General features: G+C 37.3%; 1 long non-coding RNA gene across 2 annotated transcripts; it reads right to left on the bottom strand.

The window, feature by feature from the left end:
• Positions 1-8,644: 8,644 nt before the first annotated feature.
• LOC132298848 (uncharacterized) lies at positions 8,645-14,915 on the bottom strand. 2 transcript variants are annotated; one of them, XR_009479981.1, is made up of 3 exons: positions 14,712-14,915; positions 13,960-14,019; positions 8,645-8,952 (listed from the first exon to the last, which is right to left on the bottom strand). It is a non-coding gene; the product is annotated as an uncharacterized LOC132298848 (long non-coding RNA). The 2 variants fall into 2 exon arrangements; XR_009479989.1 differs by lacking the exon at positions 8,645-8,952 and adding an exon at positions 9,900-10,271.
• Positions 14,916-15,387: the final 472 nt, after the last annotated feature.

The raw sequence follows: 15,387 nt of genomic DNA, 5'->3' as shown, positions 1-15,387 counted from the left end.
TGAGATTCTGCCTCTGTAAATGGCTTATAGTCCGCCACAACCGTTTGTACGCCATTCTTGTAGAATTTGAAGCACTGATGAAAAGTCGATGGAATGACGCCATTACTATGTATCCAAGGCCTTCCCAACAACAAATTATAGGACGTCTTTGCATCAATCACATGGAATAAGGTTTCTGCTTGGAGCTCGCCAATAGTTAGCTTCGCCCGAATCATGCCGATAGCTCTCTGTCCTCCTTGGTTAAAACCTTGAATAATAAGACGGCTACGCGATAACTCGTCAACTATGATGCCAAGATTTTTCATCGTAAATTTTGGCATTAGATTCACCGCTGAGCCACCATCAACAAGAATACGAGTAACTCTTCGTTCTTTTATGTAACCAGAGACGAAGAGAGGACAATTGTGCGGCTTTGAACCCAACTGAAGATCCTCGTCCGTGAAAACAATTGGTGCATAACATAACTCAAGTGTACCTCTGACCAGTTCATCATCATCAGATTTTTCAATGATGGCTACATTATGGTTCTCTACAGTCTGGACTTCATCTTGATCCTCGTTCTTCTCATCATTAAGGCTTGTTTTCTTAGTTGAAACCATGTAAGTTGTTACAACTTCGTCATCTAGGTATCCTTTTGGAAAGAGCTCTTGCAAAGTAATAGGCTTCTGACTCTTTTTGCTTATAGAGGTGTGTTTAGTTGATTGTGTCTTCTTGACCCATTTTCTGTTATGGCCAGACTACTTATGGCGATATTGAGGTTTCTTCTTCCTTTACCCTCTGTTAGAATAATTAGTCTGAAAAATATCAGCTCGTTGCTTCCATGGTTTCTTTCTTGTCACCAGAGTCCATCCTTCTTCATCATCCTAAGGAAAAACCCTTCCAAATGTTAAAATGTCACGTACACTCCCTTGGCCAAGATAGATTAGGATTGGTTCCAATGAACCAAACTGGATAATTGTGCAAGATACCTCCGAAGTTAAAGGTTGAGAACGAGCACTCCCCACGACAGAGGTTGTCAAAGTAGCAGTAGTATGATTCGAAGTTACAACTTCGTCTTTATCTAACAAGATTTTTCCTTGTTTTGCCAGATTCATCACCACCTCCTTGAAGATAAAACACTTCTCAATTGGATGACTGATAATATGATGATATTTGCAGTATTTTGGATCGTTGATACGTCCCATCTCTGGAGGACGTTTGCATTCAGGGAGTTCTATAACTTTACTTTCAAGTAAACATTCCAAGATGCCAGGGACATCAGAATCAGGGAATGGGTATTCTTTCTTCTCTAACTCCTTTAGCGTAGGACGCTGTCTTTCCCTCTTTTGAAACTAGCGAGGCTTTTTATCATCCTTCTTGTTATCTTTAACAGATATCTTGATTGGGGTGGTTGAGATAGCTATTGAATCTTTAGCCATGGTTTTTGACGACTTGTCGCCTTCTTCCAGTCCTTCTTATCTTTGCGTGGTTCTATAGTCACGGGACTTTTCCCGTCATGGGATTTCATACTAATCTCCATGTCATGGGCACGCGTAGCCAATTCTTCAAATGTGCGAGGTTTTATGCCTTGCAGAATGTAGAGAAGGCCCCAATGCATTCCCTGCATACACATCTCCACAGCAGATACTTCTGACAATTGGTCCTTGCAATCAAGACTGAGGGCTCTCCACTGATTAATGTAGTCGATTACAGGCTCATCCTTCCATTGCTTCATGTTAGTCAACTCTATCATACTAACAGTACGACGAGTGCTATAGAACCTGTTCAAGAATTCTCGTTCCATTTGGTCCCAACTATCAATTGATTCTGACTTTAGGTCAGTGTACCACTCGAACGCGTTTCCTTTAAGGGACCGGACAAACTGTTTGACTAGTAAGTCCCCCTTTGTTCTGGCATTGTTGCAAGTCTCGATAAAATGGGCAATGTGTTGGTTAGGGTTACCTTTTCCGTCAAATTACTGAATCTTCGGAGGTTGGTATCCTACATGCATTCTTATACTGTCGATTCTCCTTGTATAGGGCTTTGAGTACATGAGAGTGCTCTATGAGACACCACCGTATTAGGCTCAGACTGTATTCGTTATCATATCTTGCAATTGTTTGACAGATAATGAAGAGACTGAAGAAGAGGTATGATTGGTTTGACCAGTCGCCTGTTCTGTCCTTGGCGTCTGGTTTTAACTGGTCGCTTGTTTTGTCACCGGCGTTTGTTTGGGGTTCTCCCTGTGAGTACCTTGTGCGGTAGAATTAGGATTCTCCATTGGCATTGCTGTGGAAGATGTAAGATTCCCAGACAGTGGTGGTGTGAAAGTTGCACGATCCCGGATGGCATTGGTGTTTCACCAAAGGTCTGAACTTCCAATTTGTTCATTAGTGTAGCGATTTGCAAGTCCTTCTCTTCAATAGTCTTTGTGAGGTTCTCAATAGAACGAGCCATAGTTGCTAGTTGTTCCTCCACCGTAGCAGCTCCAGTCATCATAGCAGCGACCACATCTGAATATGATAGGCCTTGAGAATCAACGTTCCTTGAAGTGATTGATTGCTCTGAAGTCTAATGTGGTGATTCTGGGGGTGAACCGACACTAGAGTGAGCATCATAGATAGAAAAAAGTGAATCTGGTGGTGGAGCCTCCTCTAGAACAATGTCAAGGTTTTTGACATGTTGAGTTTTCACGTTCGCTGGTTTTGCAAGATTAGTTTTCACCAAATCTTACTGAAGTTTGGATGACGCCATCACCTGGGACTTGCTACGTGTCACAGGGCCCGTCAAGGTACTTCCATCACTTAATTTGGTCTTCGTGCCACTTTTCATGGTGGCATTCGCGTCGACCTTTGCAATAGCGATGTTCTATTGGGCTTTCTTGTCTGTCTAAATCTTAGGGGGAGCCATAGAATCTGATAGAGAAGAAACTTGATGGTAGGAGAAAGAGATGAGAGGCAAAGGATGTCCCACTAGGCGTGCCACAAATTTGTACACACAAATTTTGTAAGTCTGCAATAGAAACAAAATATGGAGCAAAATAATATATTTTATTAATTAAAAATTAGAGTACAATCCTTTGTAATATCTTTTACAAAAAAAGAATGGTCCTTTGATTCGATCTCCTTTTTGTGGTTGGTTGGATCCAAGGGCTGCACGAGCTTGTTCTTGAATCACCGTGGAATTTGATGAGGAACGGCACGTCGTTGGATGTGCTTGTTGTTGATCACCATGGGATTTGATGAAGAACGGCACGTCGTTGGATGTGCTTGTTGTTCTTCGCTTTTGGGTTTCGATTCTGAATTTGTATCTCTGACTCCTGAATCTCTGGATTTCTAAATTTGTGTCTGAATTTGTAGACTTCTGAATTCTGAATCCCTTTTTTCTTCCTTCTTCCTCCAGGCTTCTATTTATAGGCTTCTTGGATTCATAGGATGATGACACGTGTCATCTCCTAATAAGGATAAAATTATAACTGGGCCGGGCCGGGCCGGTCTTGGATTAATAGGATGATGACACGTGTCATCTCCTAATAAGGATAAAATTATAACTGGGCCGGGCCGGTTATATTGTGATAATTATCCTTAAAAATAATTATTCCAAATATATTTTATTAGGAATAATTATCTTTTAATTATCTGGGCTGGGCTAATTAAATAATGTAAATGGACCAAGCCTGGCCAATTAAATAACTTATATAAACATTAGGCCCATATTTAATGGATCAATTCGTTAAAACCAAAGCCCACTAAATTTTAGTGTCTACATGTACCTAGACCTACCAGAGAACAACATCTATGTCCAGTTATCCATCCTAGGCGATATACGCGCCTTAACCATAGTCCTGAGACTCATGCTCATACCATAGTATCATATAATAAATATATAAAGTCCGTAATCCTAATACAAAATATCAACCATCTGTATAGTGGTCTGATATATTTATAACACTCCATCCTGAAACCAAAATAGGTCATTCAAGTATTTTATTGACATGACACAAATATGAGATAGACTTAACCTTTACGGTTAATCCATACTTTAATCCAACTTAGGTAGGACTTAGTGTTTTAACTAATCTATACCTAGTATGTCACTGTCCCATACCGGTGCATACAATCCTCTAGATAACATAAGTCCGTATAATTAACAAAACAGGAATAAATACTCATCAATCATACTCCAGAATAAGCATACATACATTCTAATATGTGTATGATCAAATTATACATCCAATATAAGATTTAGAAATACTATTCCTGTCCTCCAAATTTATAAAGTAGGACTACGCATACAACTCCTCCAAATAGTACCATAACTAATGCAATATACAGTAGATTTAAAACATCAATTAATTTCCTTTTAAGCATACTTTTTTTCCAGATAAATAACTATATGCTTATAACATAGTTGAGACATGATTAACAGTTTAAAATCATGCGAAGAAACCAAATTGCTTTTGAAAAACAGTAAGCAATTTCACTGTATAATCCAACCTTCCACATACAGGTTTATTGTTTAACCTAATATTATTTCATGTTTCAACATATTAACATCAACATGCTTCCTAAGAGTTTTTACTAGTCTGTAACAGATATAAATCTTATTCACAGCCACTAGAACCATTTAAAACAACTCCCACTGTCCAAACCAAACCCAGAACTTGAAAAACTAAAGAAATGAGGGTAGAGCCGCCTCCTAAAACAAAGGAGCTGGCTCTCCCCTTGGTGGATCCGTCTCCACTTCATGTAGAGCCGGCTCTCCAAAACCTAAAGCCGGCTCCCTCTTTTGGTGAGCCGGCTCTCCTTCTTTGAGAGCCGTGTACCCTAACCTGTTCGTCTTCTTCGCCTCCGGCGAAGTTTAGAGTCTCTGTACAGATTTTATTACCTTAAATGGTGCCATCCCAATAGTCTTTTGGAAACTATTGTTGTATGCAAACTCCACTAATGGCAAATAATCCTCCTAGTGGCCTTGAAATCAAAAACATACGATCGAAGCATAACTTCCATGATCTAATTAACCCTCTCAGTCTGTCCATCAGTCTGAGGATGATAAGCAGTGTTAAGATGCAATTCTGTACCTAAAGCCTGCTGAAAACTCTTCCAGAATCCTGACACCAAGCTCGAATCGCTGTCCGATATAATAGACAATGGACTACCATGTAGCTTTACAATCTCAAAAATGTAAAGCCTCGCCAACTGCTCCGAAGTGAAATCAGTGCGAATAGGCAAGAAATGAGCTGATTTGGTCAACTTATCCACGATGACCCAAATGGAATTATGACCCTTGAAAGAAGTGGGCAATCCCTCCACAAAATCCTTAGAAATGCTCTCCCATTTTCACTCCGGTATCGGTAGTGGCTGTAGAGCTCCTGGTAGCCTCTGATGATCAATTTTAACCATCTGATAAGTACTACACTGAGAAACAAAAAGAGCGATGTCCCTCTTCATACCTGCCCACCAAAACTGCCGCTTCATATCCTAATACATTTTATCCACTCCCGGATAAACAAAAAACTCAGAGTGATGAGTTTCAGTCATCACATCATTCCTCAAATTGTCAACAGAAGGTACCATGAAGCGTCCCTTGTACCTCAAACCTCCGTCAGTCCTAACATAGTAAAACAGAACCTCCCCATCAGCTATCTCTACAACTTTGTCAACACACTACTGATTCGTGAGTTGTGCCTTCAGTACCTTACGAATGATAGAAGGTGTAACTACCATGCAAGCCATAAAAGCATCTGACAACTCATCTACATACTTCAAAGCATTCCACTCAGTGGTGAATAAAGCAGAAAGACTACTAACAGGTCGGCAACTGAGTGTATCTACCACCACATTCGCTTTTCCTGGATGATATTGTATAGAAAAGTGATGGTCCTTGACAAACTCCAACCATCTGCGCTGAAACTTTGGCTGGATCTACTGCTATACCCCTTTCGGACACCACATGACCCATAAACTTCACTTTTCGCTGCCAAAATTCACACTTCTCAAACTTGGCATATAATTGGTGCTCACGAAGTATCTGTAAGACTATATGAAGATGTATAGCATGATCGTCCTCCGACCGAGAATAAATCAAGATATCATCAATAAAGATGATGACAAATAGATCTAAATAAGCCCTGAACACTCGGTTCATTAAGTCTATGAAAACTGCTGGTGCGTTAGTCATCCCAAACGGCATGACACGGAACTCATAAGATCCATATCTCGTAAGAAACGCTATCTTAGGAACATCCTACTCCTTAACCCTCAACTGATGATATCCGGAATGCAGATCAATCTTGGAGAAGTATGTGGCTCCCCTTAACTGATCAAAAAGATCATCAATCTTGGGGAAATGATACTTGTTACGAATAGTAACCTTATTCAACTCCCTAAAATCTATACGCAGGCGAAGCGAACCATCATTCTTCTTCACAAATAAGACCGATGCTCCCCAAGGTGAAATACTCTTACGAATGAAACCCTGGCTGAGTAATTGCTGAATCTGATCCCTCAACTCACGCATCTCCATTGGTGCCATCTTGTAAGGTTCCCTAGCAATAGGTGTAGTGCCTAGAGCTAAGTCAATAACAAAATCGATCTCACGACTAGGTGGCAACCCTGGAATCTCCTGAAATACATCTGGAAAGTCCTGTACAATTGGTATATAATCCAATGACACAGTAACCTCCTCCTCCATTTCCTCCTCCACATGAAACAAATAAGTGCTACTGCCCCCCTTAGAACGAGGCATAGCTACAACATACATGTCCTGACCAGGTATGGTAAATACAATAGACCTATCAAAACAATTAACTTGGGTATGGTAGTAAGATAACCAATCCATCCCAAGTATCATGCCATAAGTGTGCATGTCCAGGACCAGTAGATTGGCTAGAAGTCTGAGTCTGCCAATATCTAGTGTCATAGGCCCATCACTCTCATGTAAAATGGCTGTATCACCCAATGGTAAAAATACCCTAAGGTCTAGTGTATACCGTCGTCCTCGGCCCAAATAAAGTAACAAAAGTCCTAACTATAAATGAGTGTGTAGCACCCATACCAAATAAAACACGTCAATGCAAACCATGAATAGGAAACTTACCCTCAACAGCCTGCGGTGCCTGAACATCCTGTGGCATGGGATTGTACACCCTGCCATAGTGCAACTGCTACGGTGCTTGTCCCTGAGACTGCGGTGGTGCTGGTAAAGCCAAATGTGTCTGTCCCTGAATTCGTGGAACCTGTGGAGCTAATAAAGGCACTGGCTCCCTTTGCCCCTATTGCACATGCTATCTCTGTCCCTGTCCTGCTTTAGGACACTGCCTCGAGGTATGACCATACTCCCCACAAGTGTAGCAACTACCCTGGAAAGTTCCAAATGGCCTCCTCTGTCAGTTAGCCAGTGGCTGACACTATTCTGCCTGTGGTCCCCCATTCTGCTGCCTCTGAATATGTGCTCCATTCCGGTGAGCATCTGAACCACCCTTGTGCTTCTTCCAAGACTGTTATCCCTGGAACTTGCCCTTATCATCCTGTCGATGTCCATTGCTGTCCCCGTTCTCAGCTGACTGATTAGCAGAGTTTTAATCACCCCGCTTCTCACCCCGTGCCTTTCTGAAGTCCACGGTCAACTGATACTACTGCAAAGTGGCGTCCACCACTTGAGCATAGGTAGTGTAGGTTGCACTCCCTGTGATAGCTCACTTAATAGACCACATCAGTCATTTGACGAAACTATTACGCTTCTTTTCCTCTGTATCCACCTCCTCTAAAGCAAAAAGAGACAAGCGCATGAACTGCTACTCATACTCTGCCACTATCATATTCCCCTGTTCCAGGTTGAGGAACTCTGTCTTCATAGCTGCCCTGACTGCATACGGAAAGTACTTCTCATCAAAACGAGTACTGAACTGATCATAAGTCAATGTGATCCTCTCCTCTGCGGTGGTAACTGACTCCCACTATTGCAGTGTATCCCCAACTAGCTTAAAGGTAGCAAGCATCTACTTCTGAACCTCCATGCACTAAACCAAATGAAGATAACGCTCAATGTCCTGTTTCCACTGGTGAGCTGCTTTTGCATTAGTAGAGCCTAAAAACTCAGGTGGGCTCCCCTTTGTGAAAGAACTCCTAGCCTTTTCCCATGAATCAGTCTGAACCACTGGTGCTGGTACAGGTGCCTGCTGAACCTGTGGTTGATTCCAGAGTGTAGCTGTAACTCCTAGCTCTAGCATCGAGGTCATTGACATGAGGAGGAAACTCTGGATCACTGACCTGATCCGGAGTCTGCTGAACTTCCTCCTGCTCCTCCTGAAACTAACCCCTGTCATCTTGAAACTTAGATAGTTACTACTCCTCCTCCATTTGCTGACGCCGTAGAAACTCTTACTGCCTAAGTGCCTCTTCCCTTCGTCGATGATTGTTCTGTCTGGTTCTTGCGTTAACCATGTTGTTAACACAGAAAAATAGACGTCAGTACGATTTACTAGGACTGTAAAATAATACAACGAATCCTAAACTTAAGCTCTAATGAAGAGATAACGCTATGCGGAAGTCTTATATGATAGAATCCTAGAGACACTTAAACCTGGAGTGCTCTGATACCAACTGTGATACCCCTCGAATCTGAGATACGGGTTGATCAGGCCCAGGCCCAAACCCGAGGGAATATCAACCAATCAATATTTTAAACCGAACACAGAATACAAAGTGAATAAAGAAATAATAATAATAAGCTAAAGGAAACTAAATAGAAATCCTCATAATATAATTGTTAAAAATCTGATAAATCAAATCCTCCATAAATTTAACAACTCGGGAATCCATCTAGTGGACCACTATTAAAATCCCAATCCGAAGCTAAAACAACTGAAATAAAACTAAAGCTAAGTATAGATAGTATTCCTACGTAGTCGGAGGAATGAGTGTCTGTATCTGCTCCACACGTCCAAGCTCTAATCCTGGAACTGACGAACACCTGAAAAATAAGAGAGTGGGTCAGGCCCACATGCAAGCCCTATTCTACTATAATCCATACAGTAATTTGATACGCAGATACATCCAAGATAGCTCAACAATATCTAGAGTAGTCTATATATGTATCTATAATCCACACTATAGGACGCTCGCAAGTCCAATAGGTCTGTCTCAGCCTGAGTAGAGATACCATGTAAATCACACATAATGTGGTCATGTGTACCTAGACCTACCAGGGAACAACACCCAGTCCAGTTATCCATCCTAGGCGATATACGTGCCCTAACCATAGTCTTGAGACTCATGCTCATACCATAACATCATATAATAAATATATAAAGTCCGTAATCCTAATACAAAATATCAACCATCTGTATAGTGGTCTGATATATTTATAACACTCCATCCTGAAACCAAAATAGGCCATTCAAGTATCTTATTGACATGACACAAATATGAGATGGACTTAACATTTACGGTTAATCCATACTTTAATCCAACTTAGGTAGGACTTAGTGTTTTGACTAATCCATACCTAGTATATCACCATCTCATACTGGTACATACAATCCTCCAAATAACACAAGTCCGTATAATTAACAAAACAGGAATAAATACTCATCAACCATACTCTAGAATAAGCATACATACAGTCTAATATGTGTATGATCAAATTATACATCCAATATAAGATTTAGAAACCCTATTCCAGTCCTTCAAATTTATAAAGTGGGACTACATATACAACTCCTCCAAATAGTACCATAACTGATGCAATATACAGTAGATTTAAAACATCAATTAATTTCCTTTTAAGCATACTTATTTTTCTAGATAAATAACTATATGCTTATAACACAGTTGAGACATGATTAACAGTTTAAAATCATGCGAAGAAACCAAATTGCTTTAGAAAAACAGTAAGCAATTTCACTATATAATCCAACTTTCCACATACAGGTTTATTGTTTAACCTAATATTATTTCCTGTTTCAACATATCAACATCAACATGCTTCCCAAGGGTTTTTACAAGTCTGTAACAGATATAAATCTTATTCACAGCCACTGGAACCATTTAAAACAACTCCCACAGTCTAAACCAAACCCAGAACTCGAAAAATTAAAGAAATGAGGGTAGAGCCGCCTCCTAAAATAAAGGAGCAGGCTCTCCCCTTGGTGGAGCCATCTCCACTTCATGTTGAGCTGGCTCTACCCCTTGTAGAGTCAGGTCCCTCTTTTGGTGAGCCGGTTCTCATCCTTTGAGAGCCGTATAGCCTAACCTGTTCGTCTTCTTCGCCTCCGACGATGTTTAGAGTCTCTGTACAGATTTTATTACCTATTTTAGTGCTCATTCAATGTCTCAGACTAATCCTAAAACATAGATATACAGCCACAACATGAATTGAACACAAGTTCTAAAACAATCGGCAACAAGATTTCAATTAAAACTTTTAAGCAATGCCAAATAGATTAATTTGATGGAACTAAATACTGATTAAACATGCATACAAGATGAATTATAATATTCATTTAATCTGTTTTAATGTTTATTTAATCCCTTGAAACTTGAAACCACCGTCTTTGAGTTTCCCGTCAACGTTCTAAACTGTCGTCCCACACCTCCAGTGCTCTTGGTTCAACCCAGAAGCACTCTATCCAGTTCTCTTTGAACCTCACTGCTAATCACTCAAGGTTTCCTCTCTGTTTTCTCAATATCACTCACTGTTGCTTTCTGTATTTTCACTACGTGTATGGGGTTTTTTTTAATTCTAGTTGTAATACAAGAATGAAACCTATAAAATAATTAATTCATACTAAGTCGGCTACACCGTGAAACCTAAAACCCTAACCCTAATTTATGCATTTAATTAATTAAACCAATTAAAACAATAATAATAAAAGAAAACACAATTAAATAAATAAATCAACAAGTAATTCAAATAAAACAAATAGCAATAAAAGAAGACAATGTAAATCAATTAACTCAAATAATCACAATTAATGTAAATAATTCAAATCAGTCAAATAATAATAATTAATACACCAAACAAACAATTTAAAATGCATATAAATAATTAAATTAAATTTCAGGACAGTCCTTTTAAAATTAGGGGTATTATAGCAACTTTCTGAGATGTGTCTGTAAGATTATTTATTAATTATGTGACCCACATGATTTGGACATGTGATATATTTCATTAATTAGTGGTTAAGTAAATAGATTTCAGATTAATATTATATTATTTGATCAACTTATAAATTATTTTTTTGGTAATTAATTATTGGGGAAGTGTTTTCCTATTCATTCCTTACTTTGATGGAAAGTGGAATTAAGGTTATTAAAAGGAAAACTGATCATCTCTCTTCCTTTATAAAAGTGTATATTCTTATCAGTTATGTACGTTAATAAAACAACACGTATAATGTTTATGTGTGAAAAAAGTCAAGAGAGAGAAATCAGTTTTCACGTTTTATCTATTATTTGGAGTTGCAGCTTAGTTCATTGTTAAAAGATCTCAACGTTGAAAAAAATCTCGACAATATTTACAATCATAGAAAGATGTATTTATATTTAATTACTTTATAGAGATGTGAAAATAATGAAATTCTAAGATCTTGGGATTCATGTTTATTTGTGATTAATGATTTGCACGAATAATTAAAGTTTACAGTGTATCCATATTTGAGTCCCCCTCCTTTTAATTTGTTAGGAAAAATAAAAAAAAATTAAACCTTATATTAAATGATTATAAAACTTTAAATGTCCAATACCCATAGTCAACTCCTTCAAAGTTCTATTGAACTCTTTACAATTACATTTATGCAGTTGCTAAAAATTCCCAAAAAAAAAAAAATTAGTGCAATTTAAAATTCAATAACTTAATTAGTTGGGTGAGTCATATAGCTCTTAAATTTTGAATATTTCAGAATATATCTATTGTTTCCTTATACATTTTTACTTTTTAGGTCCAATTTTAGATTTTATTAATTTGTATAGTGACAAATTTTTACTTGAAAATTTGAATGTTTCGAGTGAGCTCACGTCAACAACTTGAGCATTTAAAATGTTAGGTTATAAAAATCGTAAATTACACTAGCCTTGTAAATGTCGTCATAGGTTTGGACAACTTACATATGGGTAGACTTTTTAACGTTTATTATTTTAACTTTCCAAACCCATATATTTCAGTTTTGCAATAGCAATAGCTATAATTTGTGTTATATTTAGCAAAATATTTGACAAAGCTATATTTTGCCAGCCCATTGAAGAGCCCATGTTAAACCCACCTTCTATATTTTAAAATTGGCAGCCTAATTGGTAGTCCATTAGAGTTGCTCTGGCAAAGAGAAACATTTTACTTCCATCTACAATCTTACAATGTCATCAAAAGAAAGAGGAATTATGATCAAACTTCACATTAATAGAACTGGTGCAATAAAGATATGAAATCTTCAAACACCGTAACAATCCATATCAAACTTTAGGGTGTGTGAGACACAAAGTGATTTATGTGCAAAAGTGAGTGAACCTTTTATGAGGGACAATTGATTAAGGGACAACTGTGTGAAAATTGTGAGAGTCGATAATTTTATGCCTACATGAAAGAGAGAGAGAGTTTAAGAGGAAGATCTTTATTGTAATCCTTCATACTTTCATAGTGAAAATTTATTCGGTGCGTTTCGCAGGCGTAATCCTAAATTTTGGATGGACCGCGTATATTTTGTGCTCTTATAATTGTTTTTTTTTATATTTTATTACTTGAGTTTATTCCTCGTATATAATTGTGTTGTTTGTTTGTTTCCACGCCAACAACCAAGTATCAAAGCATCTGGTTGTTTCCCTCACAACCTTAATGACAAAGAACACAGGTATCAACAACTCCCGCCACATACCTTAGTGATAGGGAGTACCATAATTAAAAACGTGTGTAAACCATGGTTTGCCAAACTGGCCTATTCAAAACGGATTTGGTAGGGTCCGATATCGGTTCTGATCAGTATGGTAGGAAGCAATCCAATTTGCAAGTGAATTGGGCTAAATCAACCAGATCTCTAGAGAAATAGGCCGAATTGGCTGTATTCTTCGAACCAGCCTAAACCAAACTATCTAACTGCCAAGGGAAGCGTGGTGCGTGTTAGTCAAAAAAGAGTATAAAACCAATAATCTTTAGAACACAACTACTCAACCAACTCAACATCATATCATAGTGATATACTGTGCAGGGGCGGAGCCAGGATTCAATGTAAGGGGGGGCCGTAGTATTAACAGTTTTACTAATATAATATAATAATATTTTTAGTCAAAAGTACTTCATGATCAATTAGATGTATACAAAAATATATTTAGCCAAAATTTGGCCAATTTGTTTACAAAACAATAATTGGCCTATATCAAGTCAAATATGACATAGATAAATACAAAAAGAAACCTGAAAGACCAAACAACTACTACAAAAGGTAGGATCAACTTTTGTATGTTCAACTCTTGGAGATTTTGGAGGACGCTGGTTATCATGAACCAAAACATCAACATTAGAGGCGGAAGCCGAGGAAGGCACATCATTTTTTTGAAAAAAACAATCAATAATTCTTTTTGGCTTCACCATCACGTAACACTGTACCTAAAGAGGGTAATTCAAATATAAACTTTTAATACCTAGGGTTTTACATTGTAATTTAAACCACCGATCCTAAATTCCTAATAAGCATAATTGAGTAAAAATAATATTGCACCCTCATTGCATATAAAACAACTAATTTAAAATAAATAAATAAAATTTATCACCCACAATTGTGCGCCTGTGCAGTGTCTAAAAAATAAATTGTGCACCTGTGAAGTGTCTAAACAATAAATAGTGCGCCTGTGAAATGTCTAAACAATAAATAGTGTGCCTATGAAGTGAGCTTAGAATTTGTATATATAGCAACACTTACATGACTAATTTCAAGTGAATTTTAGAAAAAATAGGAAAAGATAAGTTTTAGAAAGAAAAAAAAGTGTGTACCAATTAAGATTTTCAGAGCCTCCGTGATAGTTTCCCTCAGAATATTATGCAATTTTGCTCCTGAGATGTAAAAAGTTATAAACATCAGTACCATTGAGATATAGAAGTGAACAAATTAGCCACAAATCAAGCAGTCAAGCACTTTTTGCTAACACAAAACTTTAACTTTTAAAAGTTATGTTCTTGTTATTTCAAGTAAAAATTAAACAAATTTTATTTGTAAAGCAAAAAAAAAAAAAAGTATTTCCAGAATAACATATAATGTCAACAAATTATTCCTAAATTCTTGTGAAGTTAGTGTGCAACATTGTGGAACAAAGGCCTGCCTGCATTTATCAAGTAAATGATTTTCTCAACAATCATTATCTATGCACTAAACTTTCACCAGAAAACCACACCAAAAAATAAAAATCAGAGCAGACATAGCTCACATTTAAAGCTCAGATGTTGAATTTCAAAATAAAAATTGAAAAAGAATTCTGTCAAAAGGAGAAATAAAGCAAAATTTCAAATAATCAACTTCATTCATCATGCAACCATTTAATTCGAATCCAACTAATCAATTACAACAAAACACAATAATTCGACTATTTCTAGGGTTTCAATTCAGTTAAACAATTATCAACAGCCACCAAATTCTGAAGAAGCTCACCTATAGTCTTTCTAGAAGAAAAACAGAGTGATAAACAAATAAGAGTTCTGATAATTTATAAGTGATAAACATTAAGGAAAATTCTAACACACGTAAGTACCTGGTCAATTACAGAGTCAGAGAGAGAACTCATAGAAGATGGATACGAAAAAGATAAAATAAGGATTCTGAGGAGTGAGGACAGCAACTATTAGCCGACGGTGATGCAAATAGTTTGTTAGTTTGTGTGAAGGTGGAGGAGATTCGGGAAAAGGTGAAGAACAGAGGGTTAGGGCAAGAGGCAAGGGCGGAGTGTACTAAAATGTTTTGGGGGTGGGGGGGCCAAGTGTACTAAAATATATATATATATATATATATATATATATATATATATATATATATTTTAGTACACTTGGCCCCTTATATATATACTAATAATTTTTTTTTTTTTTTGCGGGGGTGGGGGGGTCAGGCCCCTACTGGCCCACCCCTTCGTCCGCCCCTGATACTGTTTACAAACGACACCAAAATAAAAATAATAATAAATAAATGAAAACAACAAATATAGATTATCAGCATGTTATGTTTCATAACTTGTATGATATTTATCTCTTTTTTTTTTTTTTCTCACATGTTACATATATATATATATATATATATGATATGAATGTTCATTTATTTAACGATTAAATCTATTATTTTTTACTAATTTATTAAAATATACATATAATTAGAACTGTAACTTAAAAATTATAAATAGGTTATTAATTATGCTAAATGGTCTTAAAATATTAAAT

This window comes from Cornus florida, unplaced genomic scaffold (genome assembly GCF_030987335.1).
Source record: "Cornus florida cultivar Cherokee Brave unplaced genomic scaffold, ASM3098733v1 CherokeeBrave_3.0.0_Hap2_Chr01, whole genome shotgun sequence".
Lineage (NCBI taxonomy): Eukaryota > Viridiplantae > Streptophyta > Magnoliopsida > Cornales > Cornaceae > Cornus > Cornus florida.
Note: the sequence above shows the minus strand (reverse complement) of the source record. Positions and strands in the feature narration are given on the sequence as shown.